Consider the following 15348-nt stretch of genomic DNA (forward strand, 5'->3'; position numbering starts at 1 on the left):
GAAGCCCCTCCAGTTCGCAGAAGGGGAACGCGTGCTACCAATGATGCTGCTAACAGAAGTGCACCGCCTTCGGTTGACAACACCGCTGAAATTGTCCAGCTATGACAACAAGTGGAAGAATTGCTATAGCAACAACGACAACAAGCTCAGCCGCAGCCGCAGCCGCAGCCACAGACTCAGCCTCAGCCTTAGCCACAACTGCAGCCTTAGCAAATGGCTCAAGCACCCCAACAAGTAGGTCCTTATGGGGGATGGCCAATGGCGAACTATGCGCCTTACCCAACTCAGTACATGGAGCCAGTCTATGAGCAGTTTCATAAGCAACACGCTCCAAACTTTGAAGGGATGACCGAACCCTTCGAGGTGGAGGAATGGCTTAGGAATATAGAGTCGATCCTTACACACATGAACCTCGCCAACGCAGATCACATATCCTACGTTTCTTCTCTTCTGAAGAAGGATGCTAGAATTTGGTGGGATTTAGTACAACACACTCATGACGTTGCCACCATGACATGGACTAGATTTGTGGAGCTCTTTCACAAGAAGTACTACAACTCAGCAGTCATCGCTTCAAGAGTAGAAGAGTTCACCAGTCTAAAGTAGGGCAACTTAACGGTAGCAGAATATGCTCGACATTTCGATCGACTAGCCAAGTTCACGCCAGAGTTGGTCCTAACTGACTTTTTGAGGGTCACCAAGTTTGTTAGAGGACTCAGACCAAAGATTGAGCTAGGAGTCAAGCTAGTAAATCTTGGAACCACTTCTTACGTTGATGCTCTAGAAACGACTATAGAAGTGGAAAGGCTTAAGGCGAATGTTAGTAAGGAGGAGGCCAGCAAGCCTAAACCCAAGCAGCAGAATCAACCTCAGAATGGTCAGAACCACAACAAAAATCATCAACATAGCAACAATAATGGTCAGAAGAGAAGGCATCCTGATAATAAGTAATCTGACAATGACAAAAGAGCACGGACAAGCAATGGAAGTAGTAGGTCGGGTTATGTAGAATACCCGCAGTGCTCCAAATGCCAAAAGAAACATCCTGGTGAGTGTCGTGCAAACATTAAGGGATGTTACAATTGTGGCCAGGAGGGTCATCGAAAGAAAGAATGTCCACAGCTCAAGCAAGAAGAGAAGAGGGACAATAAGATGGTTCCAGCCAGAGTCTTTGCCTTAACCTAGGGAGAAGTCGAAGCTAGTAACAAAGTGGTCACAGGTCAGATTCCTATGCTCGATAATATATGTTAAGTATTATTTGATTTGGGAGCAACACACTCGTATATCTCGTTAGGAATGATAGAGAAATTAGTCAAACCTTGTGAAAGATTTAGAACTAGGTTTGTGACAAAATTGCCTTAAGGTGAAGTAGTCCTATCATCATGGATAGTACGAGGCGTATCGATCAAAATTGAGGATGTAGAACTAGAAGGAGACCTGATAGAGCTAGAGATCAAAGACTTTGACGTAATACCGGGCATGGATTGGCTAGCAAGGCATGGCGCAACCATCGACTGTAGACGTAAGCAAGTGATGTTCGAGACTCCTGATGGCCAAAAACTATGTTTTATGGGAAAGGTTTCAAGACTACGAACACTGCTTATTTCATCTCTCAAAGCTAAGAGGATCAGAGAGAAATGATGTCATGTATTCTTAGCCAGCATCACGGATGTGATAAAGGAAACATCACTAAAGGTTGGAGACGTCCGCATTATAAAATAATTCCCAGAAGTATTTCCTGACGACTTACTAGGGTTGCCGCCGACTCGAGAAATTGACTTCATAATTGAACTAGTACCGGGAACCGAGCCTATCTCAAAGGCACCATACCGGATGGCACCTACCGAACTCAAGGAGTTGAAGACGCAGTTACAAGAACTCTTAGACTTGGGTTTCATTAGACCAAGCCATTCGCCATGGGGAGCACCAGTTCTATTTGTGAAGAAGAAGCACGGAAGCATGCAGATATGTATAGGTTACTGCAAGCTGAATAAGGTGACAATTAAGAACAAGTACCCGCTACCCTGGATCGACGACTTATTTGATCAACTCCGAGGAGCGACCATGTTTTCTAAGATTGATCTATGGTTCAGGTATCACCAGCTTAAGGTACGGGAAGAGGATATTCCTAAGACAACTTTTAGAACTCGATATGGACATTACGAGTTTTTAGTTATGTCTTTTGGTCTTACCAATGCTCCAGCCGCATTTATGGATTTAATGAATCGGGTCTTCAAGAATTATTTGGACAAATTCGTCTTAGTGTTCATCGACGATATTTTGGTGTACTCCAAGGATGAAGTCGAGCACAAGGAACATTTAAGAATGACCATGTTGCGACTAAAGGAGCATCAACTTTACACCAAGTTCAAGAAATGTGAATTTTGGCTATCGCAAGTAGCGTTCCTCAGCCATATAGTATCCAAGGACGGAGTTGATGTAGACCTAGCTAAGGTAGAGGCTATGAAGGATTGGCCAAGACCTAAGAATCCGTCAGAGGTTCGAAGTTTTCTCGGGCTAGCAAGCTATTATAAGAGATTTGTAGAAGGCTTTTCTAAGATAGCCACTTCGCTTACCAACCTGACCCGGAAACAACAAAAGTTCAACTGGACGGATAGATGTGAAGAAAGCTTCCAATTTCTTAAAGATAAGCTATGCTCAGCACCAGTACTTTGTGTACCAACACCCAATGGCAAGTATGTAGTCTATTGTGATGCATCGATGCAAGGTTTGGGTTATGTGCTGATGTAGAATGACAAAGTGATAGCCTACGCCTCAAGGCAGCTAAAGGAATACAAGCAACGCTATCCAACACACGATATTGAGTTGGCAGCAGTGGTCTTCGCATTGAAAATATGGCGCCACTATCTTTATGGAGAACGGTGTGAGATTTATACGGACCACAAAAGCTTAAAGTATTTCTTCACACAGAAGGAGCTACACATGAGGCAGCGCAGGTGGTTAGAACTAGTAAAGGATTATGACTGCGAAATCTTATACCACCCACGAAAAGTGCTGATGCGCTAAGTAGGAAGAGTTACGGAAATCTAGCAACGTTATACAGATTAGAAAAGTCGCTACAACAAGAGCTGATTAATGCCGGAATAGAAGTAGTCATTGGTAAACTGGTTAACTTGTCCCTCCAGTCAAGCCTGTTAGAAGATATATGGATCGAACAAGGGCATGATGACACATTAGTATCTCATATAGCTACAGTTAAAGAAGGCAAGGCCACATATTTCTTTATATCAGAACAAGGATTCTTGATATATAAGGGACGAGTATGTGTGCCAAATGACTATGGAATTAAGATGAAGATTTTAGAAGAGGAACACAATACTCCATACTCAGTTCACCCAGGGTTGACCAAGATGACTCATGACCTCAAGGCATTGTATTGGTGGCTGGGAATGAAGAAAGATGTAGCAGAATATGTGTCAAAATGCTTAGTATGCCAGCAAGTGAAAGCACAACATCAGCGGCCTGTAGGCTTAGTGCAACCGCTTAGTATTCCAGAATGGAAGTGGGAAGACATAGCCATGGACTTTGTGACAGGATTTCCATGAACAAATATGCAGCACGACTCAGCTTGGGTAGTAGTAGATAGACTAACCAAGTCAGCTCACTTCCTGACTGTCAAGACTACATACATAGCAGACCACTACGCAGACATCTATGTTCAAGAAATAGTACGACTGCATGGAATCCCTAAGACCATAGTATATGATAGAGGATCAATGTTTACATCAAGATTTTTGGGAAGCTTGCAGCAAGCTATGGGTACCAAGTTAAGTCTTAGTACGACATTTCATCCTCAAACCGATGGTCAGTCCGAGCGTACCATACATATTTTAGAAGATATGTTGTGCGCTTGAGTACTAGACTTTGGAGGATTGTGGAGTAAGTATTTGCCACTAATAGAGTTCTCCTACAATAATAGATACTAGTCAACGATTGGGATGGAACCTTATGAGTTACTATATGGAAGGAGGTGTTGATCGCCGTTACATTGGGACGAGGTAGGAGAAAGACAAATTCTTGGACCCAAAGCTGTTAGAGAGGCTCAGGATGTAGTGGCGCTGATTAGAAAGCGTATGCTCGCTGCTCAGAGCCGACATAAAAGTTATGCGGATGCCAAGCGACGAGATGTGGAATTCAAAGTTGGAGACCAAGTCTTCTTAAATATATCTCCTACGAAAGGTGTGAAGCGGTTTGGGAAGAAAAGCAAACTTAGTCCTTGGTTTATAGGTCATTTTGAGATATTGGACAAGGTGGGAATAGTTGCATATAGATTAGCCTTACCTCCAGCTCTAGTAGATAGACACAATGTATTTCACATCTCGATGCTGAGTTGATATGTATCAGACCCATCTCACATCCTCAAGTACGATATGATAGCACCCCAGAAAGACTTAAGTTACGAGGAACGACCAGATAGCATCCTAGATAGAGGGATGAAAGGATTACGGTCTAAGAGTTTTTCGATAGTCAAGGTCCTATGGAGTAATAGTTCAGAACGGGAGGCAACATGGGTTGGAGGAAGACATGTTAGCACGGTATCCAGAATTGTTTGGTAAGTAAATTTCGGGGACGAAATTCTTTTAAGTAGGGGAGAATTGTAGTGTCTCATAATTTTACTTAGCTAGATAGTAGTAGTTTGTAGTATGATAGATTCTGTGGATTTTGGTTCAAGCCGGGACTTAGTTGGAAACTCATAGCAACAGTTATGGATTTTATAAGTTTAACCTATAGTTTAGAAATATTAATTATAAAATAAGGTTTGATTAATATTGCTGGTCCTAGAAATATTATTTATTATAACCTAAGGTTTAGATAGAATTATTTAGAATGTGACACTTGTCATAATCATGTTTATTAAGGATTTAAGTATTATTGATGAATAGATTAATTAAAAGAAAGATCTAGAAGCTCTAGAACCTTGCAGCAGCTGTTAAGATAACATTTTGACTCAGTCAAAGCTATTAAATCAATTCAAAATATGCTGAAAAAAGTGCAAATACATGTTTGATATATCAACTTATGTCGATATATCGCAGCTATAAGGGTCGATATATCGCCTACGGGAGATACAGAAAACATGTCGACTTCGCATGAACGAATGTATGGGGCTCAGGATATAGGTCTAGGCGATATATCGCCCAAGTTAGGCGATATATCACCCCTGGGAGTGAATTTTTGAAACTTGAGGATTTAATTTTAAAAACAGCCTTAACCACTTGGACCCACCTTTGAACGATTTTGACTGAGTTCTCGGCATCTGTTGAACGAAAATTCAAATCTTTTTAATTTTATATTCATTTATTTATTCAAATTAAAAGGGGTTAGTTTCACTTCTTGAACTCTATAAAAATGACCCAGTAATCAGCTATTTCACTCATCATTCAAGCATTGTTCAGAGCCTCCAAGCTGCTAAGAATACTATAGAGAGAAACACTTGGGTTTTGGGGTGAAAGATTTTCCAATCTAAGCTTTTCTAAACACCTAGGAAGTGAGATATAGTGTTATTTCTATATCGAGGTGTAGATCAAAGTCATAGTTCATCCAAGGTATTCCTATCCTTAAGTTCAGTTATTCATGGTTCTTTAGTTTTCTTTGTTTTCTTTCAGATCCTAACTCTTGTGTTATGATTCTTGGTTAGGTGTTTAAGCTTCTTGAAACTTAAGGTTTCTGGTAAGTTTCTTCTTTGATGGTTTAGTTCTCTTTTTCATCTCCTTTCTTTAGAAACTCACGATTCTTACTGTTAGTTTTAGGAGTGTTCCAAATCTCGTTCTTGTCTCCATATCCTGGTTTTTGGTAAGAAAAATAGGTTAGATTATATGTGTTTATATGTTTATGTTATGATATGTTTTATGCTATGATATGTATATGTATAAATATGTTTTGTAGTCGCTTGGGCATATGACTTGCTTAGATAGCAAGCCCCAAGAATTTATGTTGTAGTTGCTTAGGCATATGACTTGCTTAGATAGCAAGCCCCAAGAATTTTTATCATTTTCATGGTTTAGAGTTATGATTTACCCTACCTTGATTAGTAGACAGAAAACCTAGATGGGTTATCATATACTATAGTTGTGATCTAACCTACCTCGATTAGTAGACAGAGGACCTAGATGGTTTTATCACATACCATGTTAATGTAGAGTCCCATAATGTTTACTTAGCTAGCTAGATAGTAGCAATAGCAGTAGCAGTAGCAGCAGTAGCAGTAGTAGTAGTAGCAGTAGCAGTAGCATCAATAGCAGTAGCAGCAGTAGCAGTACCAGTAGCAGTAGCAGTAGTAGTAGTAGTTACTAGTTAGTATTATGATAGTTACTGTGGATTTTGGTTCAAGTCAGGACTTAGTTGGAAACTCATAGCAGCAGTTACAGATTTTATAAGTTTAACCTATAGTTTAAGAATATTAATTGTAGCATAAGGTTTGATTAATATTGCTGGTGATAGATGTATTATTTATTACAGCCTAAGGTTTAGATAGAACCATTAAGAGTATGACACTTGCCATAATCATGATTATTAAGGAATTAAGTATTTTGATGAATAATTTTAATAAAAGAAAGATCTAGAAGCTCTAGAACCTTCCAGCAGCTATTAGGATCGTATTATGACTCAGTCAAAGCTTTTTATCCAATTCAAATTATGCTGAAAAAGTGCAATTACGTGTTTAATATATCAACGTATGCTGATATATCTCAACATAGGGGCCGATATATCGCCTACGGAAGATACGGAAAACACGTCGACTTTGCACGAACGATCAAACAAGCCTCGGGAATACAGGGGGAGGCAATATATCACCTATGGGGGGCAATATATCGGTTCCATGTATGTATTTTTTGAAAGTTTGATTTTTGAATTTTAAAAATACCCTTAACCTCTTAGACCTGCCTTTGAACAATTTTGACCGAGTTCTGGGCGTCAGTTGAACGAAAATTCAAATATTTTTCATTTTATAATAATTTATTTATTCAAATTAAAAGGGATTAGTTTCACTCATTGAACTCTATAAATAGGACCTAGTGCTCAGCCATTTTCTTCATTCTTCAAGCATTTGATCAGAGCCTCCAAGGTGCTAGTGTTACTATAGAGAGATACACTTGGGTTTTGGGTTAAAGCTTTATCATTCTAAGATTTTATAAACACTTGGGAAGTGAGAAATAGTGTGATTTTGGTATTGAGGTTTAGACCAATCCATAAGGTCATTCAAGGTATTCCTATTCCTAAGTTCAGTTCTATATGGTTCTTAAGTTTTATTTTATTCAGATCCTAACTCTTGTTATTGATTTTTGATTAGGTATTTAAGTTCTTGAAACTTAGGGTCCTTCTTGGTAAGTTTCTTCTTGATGGTTTAGTTCTCATTTCATCTTTATTCTTTAGAGATTCTCACCATTTTAATGTTGGTTTATAGGATTTTCTAAATCCCGTTCTTGTTCCCAAATATCCAGACTTTTTGTAAGGAAAATAGGATAGATTTTATGTGCTTATATGTTATGATATGTTTATGTTATGATATGTTTATGATATGATATGTATATGTATGATATGTTTTTAGTCGCTTGGGCATATGACTTGCTTAGATAGCAAGCCCCAAGATTATTTATCATTTCATGGGTTAGAGTTATGATTTACCCTACCTCGACTAGTAGAGGACCTAGATGGGTTATCATATACTACCATGTGATCTACCTACCTCGATTAGTAGACAGAGGACCTAGATGGTTTATCACATGCCATGTTAATAAGTTAATGGCCATTAATATTGTAGTCCTATACGATATATGTTTTTATAGTCATATGGTTTATAGTATATGTTTATGATATAGTCTTATGCTTATGAATTATGATGTACGTTTTTAATAGATTTTCCTTGCTGGGCATTAGGCTCACTCCTTTATTTTTAGTGTGATGCAGGAAAATGACATGGATGGCGGAAGGATTCTTGTCAGCTTGGTTTGTGTGTTAAGGATGAATGGATTCAATGGACTGTGTGTCGATCGAGGATGTTATTTATTTTAAGTCTTTTAAATTATGTTTTTGATGTAATTCTGCAATTAGTATTTAAATTTATGTTTTATGTTTTATGTTTTATTAAACAATGGGTACCCATACCATATTTTACATCTTATTTTGTAATTTGCACAATATTTATTGTAACGCCCTACTACCTTAGAGCCGTTACTAAGTGAGTTTAAAATGTGCATCTAACTTGCTAACCAAGCATTTAACTCAAAAGTGTAACTAAACTGTATTAAAATCATATAATTTGAAAATGTAATCATTCATTGAAAATTATAAGTGTTTTACAGTAGGGATCCCAAAAATACTGCTTATAAATATTTACAACTCAAAATATGTTTTAAGTCGACTAAACAACAAAATAGGGTTTAGTACAAAGCATCTCCCAAAAATACCCCTGGCCGTGGCAGCCAGGCAGACCAGACATGTACGCATCGCCTCACGCTCTCCATACTCATGGTTGGTCGGCTTTCCCCTTGCCCTTACCTGCACCATAGAGCACCTGTGAGCCAAAGCCCAGCAAGAAAACTCCACACAAATAGATAACATATGCATATCAACTACTCAACACAAAACAAATCCGCCACAGGACAAACACATACGACCGTGCCATCCCAGGTGCTTTACCAGGCCCTGGGTTCATGGTCTACACTGTAAGGATATCCCAGGTATCCTTTAGGGTCTTACCCTGGCAACTCGCACACCGCGTCCTAAACGTTGCTCCCGGCCCCCTTGCCGTTCTCGGCCTTTGCCGTTCCCGGCCCTTCGCGGTTCCCGGCCCTTGCCGTTCATTCACATATATGCATACATAGCATAATCAATCAAACACTTAAACACATATTAACATAATCATATAGGGCCGTGCTCTGCAACACAACAATGGGGCCTTGCCCTGCTCTATGGATACAATGGTTTTCTTACCTGTGTCCTGGGCTTCTTGAGCACCGAAATCTCGAGCATGGTCCCTTAACCCGAGCCTCGCTGAAAACCTAGTCACAACACACACATAGCACTCTCATTACTAACCAATTCATAATCATCTCCCGGAACCAAACTTATGCTCTCGAGACCCCCCGTTTCCCCACACAAGGTAGCGGAAGCGTCCCCCGAGCCGCCTGAGCCAAAACCCTAAAAACACATTTTTCCCTGCCCAGAAATTGGCCTAGTGCTGCGGCACAACCCTATGGGGGCCGCGATGTCCAAAATGGTGCCCTCCTCCTGATTCAACCTAGCACCGCGGCACAGAAGAACAGGACCGCGATGCTCATACGCGAACCAAGAAAACTGGGTTTTTCCCCAACATTTTCCCGAGCCAAAACTCTTCCAAATCAACCCCAAGGTACTCCCAAGTCCCAAATCAATCCAAAACCCCAAATAAACATTATGGCAACTCAAAAACAACAACAACAAGCCCAAACACACAATCAAACCCAAGAATCACCTAGTCGTTTGAAACTCTACAAACTTAAACCACACTTTATAAAATTTAAACCACCATTTAGAAATCTTAAACCACATCAGCAAATAAACTTCAGAGATACATGAAATTCTTACCTTAAATAGGGATTCGACCTTGAGCCACCTCCAAATCCAATTCCAAGCTTGAATTACTTGATTTCCAAACTGAACCTCACAATCACTAAGCCACAAACCCAATTTTCAGCACTCAACCCAAATTCTCAAAACATGCAAGGAAACTTAAAAATCAGAGATGAAGCCTTACCTATAAATTAATCTTGGCCTATGCTTGATTCTAGTTGCCTCAACTTAGCCTTGAATTCCTTCCTTAACCTCAAAGAAAATAAGGGCATGTTTGGCATTGTTTTCTGTTTTTTGTTTTCAAAATTGTGTTCTCACAAATGAGAACAGAAAACTGTTTTTGTAGTTTTCAAAAAACAAAAGGTGTTTGGTTAATGTTTTCTAAAAACAATTTTTTAGTTTTATTTTTTTTAAATCTTAAATAAAAAATTAACAAATATATTTACAAAGAGAAAAATATTTTAAAAGTTTGTAATAAATAATGAGATAAAATAATTTAAAAGAAAAAATTATGAAAAATAAGAGAGAAAGTAAGGAAAGAAAATTTGAGAACAACAGAAAACAACTTTTTGTTGTTCTCAAATTTTTTTGTTTTTTGTAACTTTGTTTTTAAAAATTGTTTTCTGAAAACAATGCCAAACACCTCCACTTGTTTTCAAAAAATAGTTTTTAGCTTTTAAAAACAAAAAACAGTTTTTTAGTTAAGGTGCCAAACACCCTCTAAGCTTTTCTCCTCCTTCCCTTCCTAGCTTCTTGGTTCTCTCTAGACTTCCAACCAAAATGTTCAGATTATGCCTACATGAAATAACGTATTTGACTTCTCCTTAGTCAAGGTTATCTCCTCCCTAAGACCAATTTACAATATTACCCTTTCCCGTAATAAGAGTCTTATACAACCTCAAGGGCAATTATGTCATTTCACCTAAATCCCGCTAAATCCTCAAGTATACCTATAAATCCACATTTAATCCCGACGTGTCTAAACCAGTACTAGATTACTAACTCCTACTCAGTAATTCTCGAACACATTATAATATTCCCAAAATACCCCTAAGCTTCTCCTGAGCCGGGTATTTGACCCCGTTGTGACTTCCAAGCTAAACAACTCCCTAGGACCATCTCAGATCATGCATCACAATTATATCACCACTCACACGTGGTATCAATAACAATTCACAAAAATATAACATTTATGCCCTCAACGGGCTAGAATTACAAATATGCCCCTAACAGCCAAATGGGGCCCACACGCATATTTAATCACCTAAACATGAACTTCTAATCACATATTCATTAAATTCACATATTAATACAATACATCACTTATTTCCCTCCAGGCATGCTAATCAAGGCCCCAAGCCTTATTAGCAAATTTGGGTCGCTACATTTATTTTGGGGTTTTAATAAAGTTATGATTATTTCTTATGTATGTTTTCTAAAAAATAGTAGCTATGTCTAGTAGTTTTAATGGTCCAAGGTCTTAGAAATAGTTGGGTCATTACAGTTAATGAGTTAATGGCCATTAATATTGTAGTCCTATATGATATACGTTTTTATAGTCATATGTTTTATATGTTTATGATTTATGATATGTGTTGTTAGTAGATTTTCCTTGCTAGGCATTAGGCTCATTCCTTTCGTTAGAATGATGCAGGAAAATGAACATGGAAGGCGGGAAGGATTCGTGGCAGCTTGGCATGTGTGTTGAGGATGAATGGACTGAATGAACTGTTGGAAGATCGAGGATGATGTTGTTTAAAGTCTTTTAATTTATATTTTGATGTATTTCCTCACTTAGTATTTAAACAATTGATCTAAAGATTATGTTTTATGTTTTATAACAATGGGATCCCATACCATATTTTATATTTCATACCATAATTTGAATTTCGTACAATATTTTGGGTTTTAAATAAAGTCATGTTATTTCTTATGTGTGTATTCAAATTAGTAGCTATGTCTTAGTAGTTTTTAATGGTCAGGTCTTAGAAATAGTCGGGTCATTATAAATCTATAATTAGATTATAGATTAATTATTCTCTAGTAAATTAATGGTACTTAAGGATCAAGAGGTAATTAGAAGGGTAAAACGATAATTTTGATCAGCTCTAATTAACGAACCAATAATGGAGGACAGAACTATATATATTGATTATATCAATTGACTACTAGAGAAAACTCTGTAAATATAATTCTATGAATACTTAGTGTGCAATTTCATATTTATAAATTGGAATAATCATGGAATTAATAAATAAGATTATTAGATTAAATAGTTTATTGGAGCTTCGTATTATAGGTCCATGGTCCCCAGATCACGTCTGTCCTACACTGTCAAGGGTAAGGATGTCAAAAGAAAGATTTGTAAAGAGAAATGACTAAATTGCAAAGGAATTAATTTTCCAGGGCAAGGAATTAATTATGTGATAATTATGAGTAATTGATTAATTAATTATTTAACTATATAGTTTTTATTTTCAAAATCTATAGGTTAAAATTAATATTAATCTTGTTTGGATTAATATAAAGAGAGAGAATAATAAATATCTTATTTATAATATGATATTTATTTATTTAATTTAAAACTAATATTTTTAGATAAAGTTAGTTTTGAATTAACTGATATTTATGTTGGGATAAATATATTGTCTTAAAGATTGATTAAACAAAAAAATGAGAAAATCAGGGAATCCTGATACAGGCTTATGCGACACACACTGTATTGTACAGTGTGTGGTGCCTAGCATTAGGGATTTAATCCCTGGGATTTGAATTTTGAATTTCAAGTAATTTTGTTTAATCAGTTATTCAATTATTATTTTTAAATATGATTTAAATAAATAATTAAATGAAAATATCTAATCAGTTTTAATTTGGATTATATTTTAATTAAATAAAGATTATTTAATTAGATTAAATATCTTTATAAGTCTGATAGTACGTGACTTTCAGAATAAGGCTTGATAATTATTTTTTGAAAAATAAAAAGATTGACCCTCTCTCTAAAGCAATAGTTTTCTCTAAACCTGAAAACTATTCTAAACCTTCTCTCTGTCAAAGCTCTCTAGATCTCATGTGTTGAGTACATCTAGGGAGTCACATAAATCAACCTTTTGAATGCCCACACACGTCCTTGTGTGTTTGAGGATTGTTCTGGAAGATCAGGGTATGAGATCTCAGAACACTGGATAGGAAGATTGTTGATTTATACAAAAAGACTCAACAACACTTGATAGGCTATAAGAGGTAATCTCTGATCTATTTGTAAATGATTTAATATTTATATATGTGTATGATCCTGGCTGGTATTAATATTTATTAAAGTGGGTCCATATATTCCGCTGCCTACCTTTGATTTGATCATTTAATACCAAAAGAATGTTGACTAGAGGAGGAAGTATATATTTTATTACTTTCATTGATGATTGATGTAGGTTCACATATGTATATTTGCTTAAAAATAAACATGAAGCATTTGATGTGTTTAAAGTGGAAGTTGAAACTCAACTTGAAAAGAAAATTAAAATTCTTAGAAGTGATAGGGGTGGTGAATATTTTTCAAATGAATTTAACTTGTTTTGTGAAGAACATGGAATAATTCATGAATGTATAACACCTTATACTCCACAACAAAATGATATAGCGGAAAGAAAGAATAGAACATTTATTAACATGATTAATGCTATGCTCTTACACTTTAAATTGAATTTTAGTTTGTGGGGTGAAGCCTTGCTATCCGCTTGTCATATTTTGAATCATATTCCCATGAAGAAAAATAATATATCTCCATATGAGTTATAGAAAGGAAAGAAACCAAACATTTATTATCTTAAAGTGTGGGGGTGTCTTGCTTATTGCAAGAGCACCGATCCAAAAAGGACCAAGTTGGGTCCAAGAGCTATAAGATGTGAATTTGTGGTTTATGCCCCAAATAGCAAAGCTTATAGATTATTAGACTTGGAGTCTAATGTAATAATTGAATCTAGAGAGCTTGAGTTCTTTGAGAACATGTCATGTGATGACAACAAATTAGAACCAACTCAAACTAGAGAGCCTCAAGAGGAGACTCCTAAAATAGTTGGTGAGCAACCTCAATTGACTAAAAAGAGCCAAAGGCTCAAAGATTTGGGATCAAGTGAGAAGTGTTCTTCAATAGAAACACTATACTTTGTTGAAGGTGATAATGAGGAAGTCACTTGGAAACATCCAATAGTAATTCAAATAGAAGATGATCCCAAAACCTTCAAGGAAGCAATGTCCTCAAGGGACTCCACTTTTTTGGAAGGAGGCAATTAATGATGAAATGAATTCAATTATGTCAAACCACACTTGGGAATTGATTGACCTTCCAAAGGGGCCCAAACCAATTGGGTGCAAATGGGCATTTAGAAAGAAATACCATATCGATGGCACCATACAAACCTTCAAGTCTAGGCTAGTAGCCAAAGGTTTCAAGCAAAGAGAGGGAATAGCTTACTTTGACACATATGCACCGGTAGCAAGAACTACTTCTATAAGGTTGTTGTTTGCCTTATCATCTATATACAACCTTTATGTTCACCAAATGGATGTCAAAACGACATTCCTAAATGGGGATCTCGAGGAGGAGGTTTATATGGAACAACCAGAAGGTTTTGTTCTTCGAGGTAATGAACATAAAGTGTGTAGACTTGTCAAATCATTATATGGTTTGAAGCAAGCTCCAAAACAATGGCATGAGAAGTTTGATAAAGTCATTGTTTCTAATGGATTTAGACACAAAAATGCGGACAAGTGCTTATACTCTAAGACTTGTGGTGACTTTATCATATGTTGTAATAACTTCACCTATGTGGACTTAAAGGTGGTGTCACCTCTCATGGGAGTTGGATTTTCTCCCCGAAAAGTCTATGAAGAGATGAGCACATGGCCATGATAGTGCTAAGCGAGAAAGTGAGAAAATAAAAGATGTAGTGGAGGTGTGTGAGGTATCACTGGTGTTACCATATGGAATACTTAGTTCAAGCTTTAAGCTACTAATGATTTTGATAATACTTTGTGGTATTTTCACTAAGATAAAGTTCAAACTGAAAGATACTTTATTTTATGCACCAAAATTATTTAAGCTAAAGAATGTGGATTGTATTTAACCAAGTGGGGGATTGTTATGATTGGTTAAATACAAATGATAAAGTGTTAATATACAAGCAAGGTATAAACACTTAGTAGAATTCACATAGTGAAGACGTGAATTTGAGTTTCAATTGTAGGCACTCATTAAATGCAAAATTTGGGTCCAAAGTGATACATAAAAGTATCTAAGGGTTCCCAAAAAGTTTGGTGGCGTTTGGAGCATTTTTTGGGACCTTTGGAAGTGTCCAAAGTCAGAGGGGGTGGCAATACCTTGCCACCCAAGAGGCGACATATCACCTGAAGGCTTGGGTTTCCAGAAACCCTAGCAGGCAATGCAACCCCTGCTGTAAAACATGAACTTACGTAAATGTTCTAAATTATGTGTTTTACAAGTCTAATCATATTGGTTGGACTTAATGACGGTGCCTACTCTATTTAAGGGTCAAAAATAGTGATTTGGGAGACTTAATCACTCTCTCCAATCTCTCTCTCTCTAGCTCCAAGAATCTCTAGTTTTCTCCAAGAACTTTCCAAGAAAGTGCTTGACTTAGAGAGCTGAAGGCTTGTTAAATCTCAATCCTCATTTCCTCAAGAGAAGGCCTCAAGCATCAATGGTGGCTGGGAAATAGAGTATTAGGACATCGTTCTACAACATATATAAGC

Source organism: Humulus lupulus, chromosome 7, assembly GCF_963169125.1.
Source record: "Humulus lupulus chromosome 7, drHumLupu1.1, whole genome shotgun sequence".
Classification (NCBI taxonomy): Eukaryota; Viridiplantae; Streptophyta; class Magnoliopsida; order Rosales; family Cannabaceae; genus Humulus; species Humulus lupulus.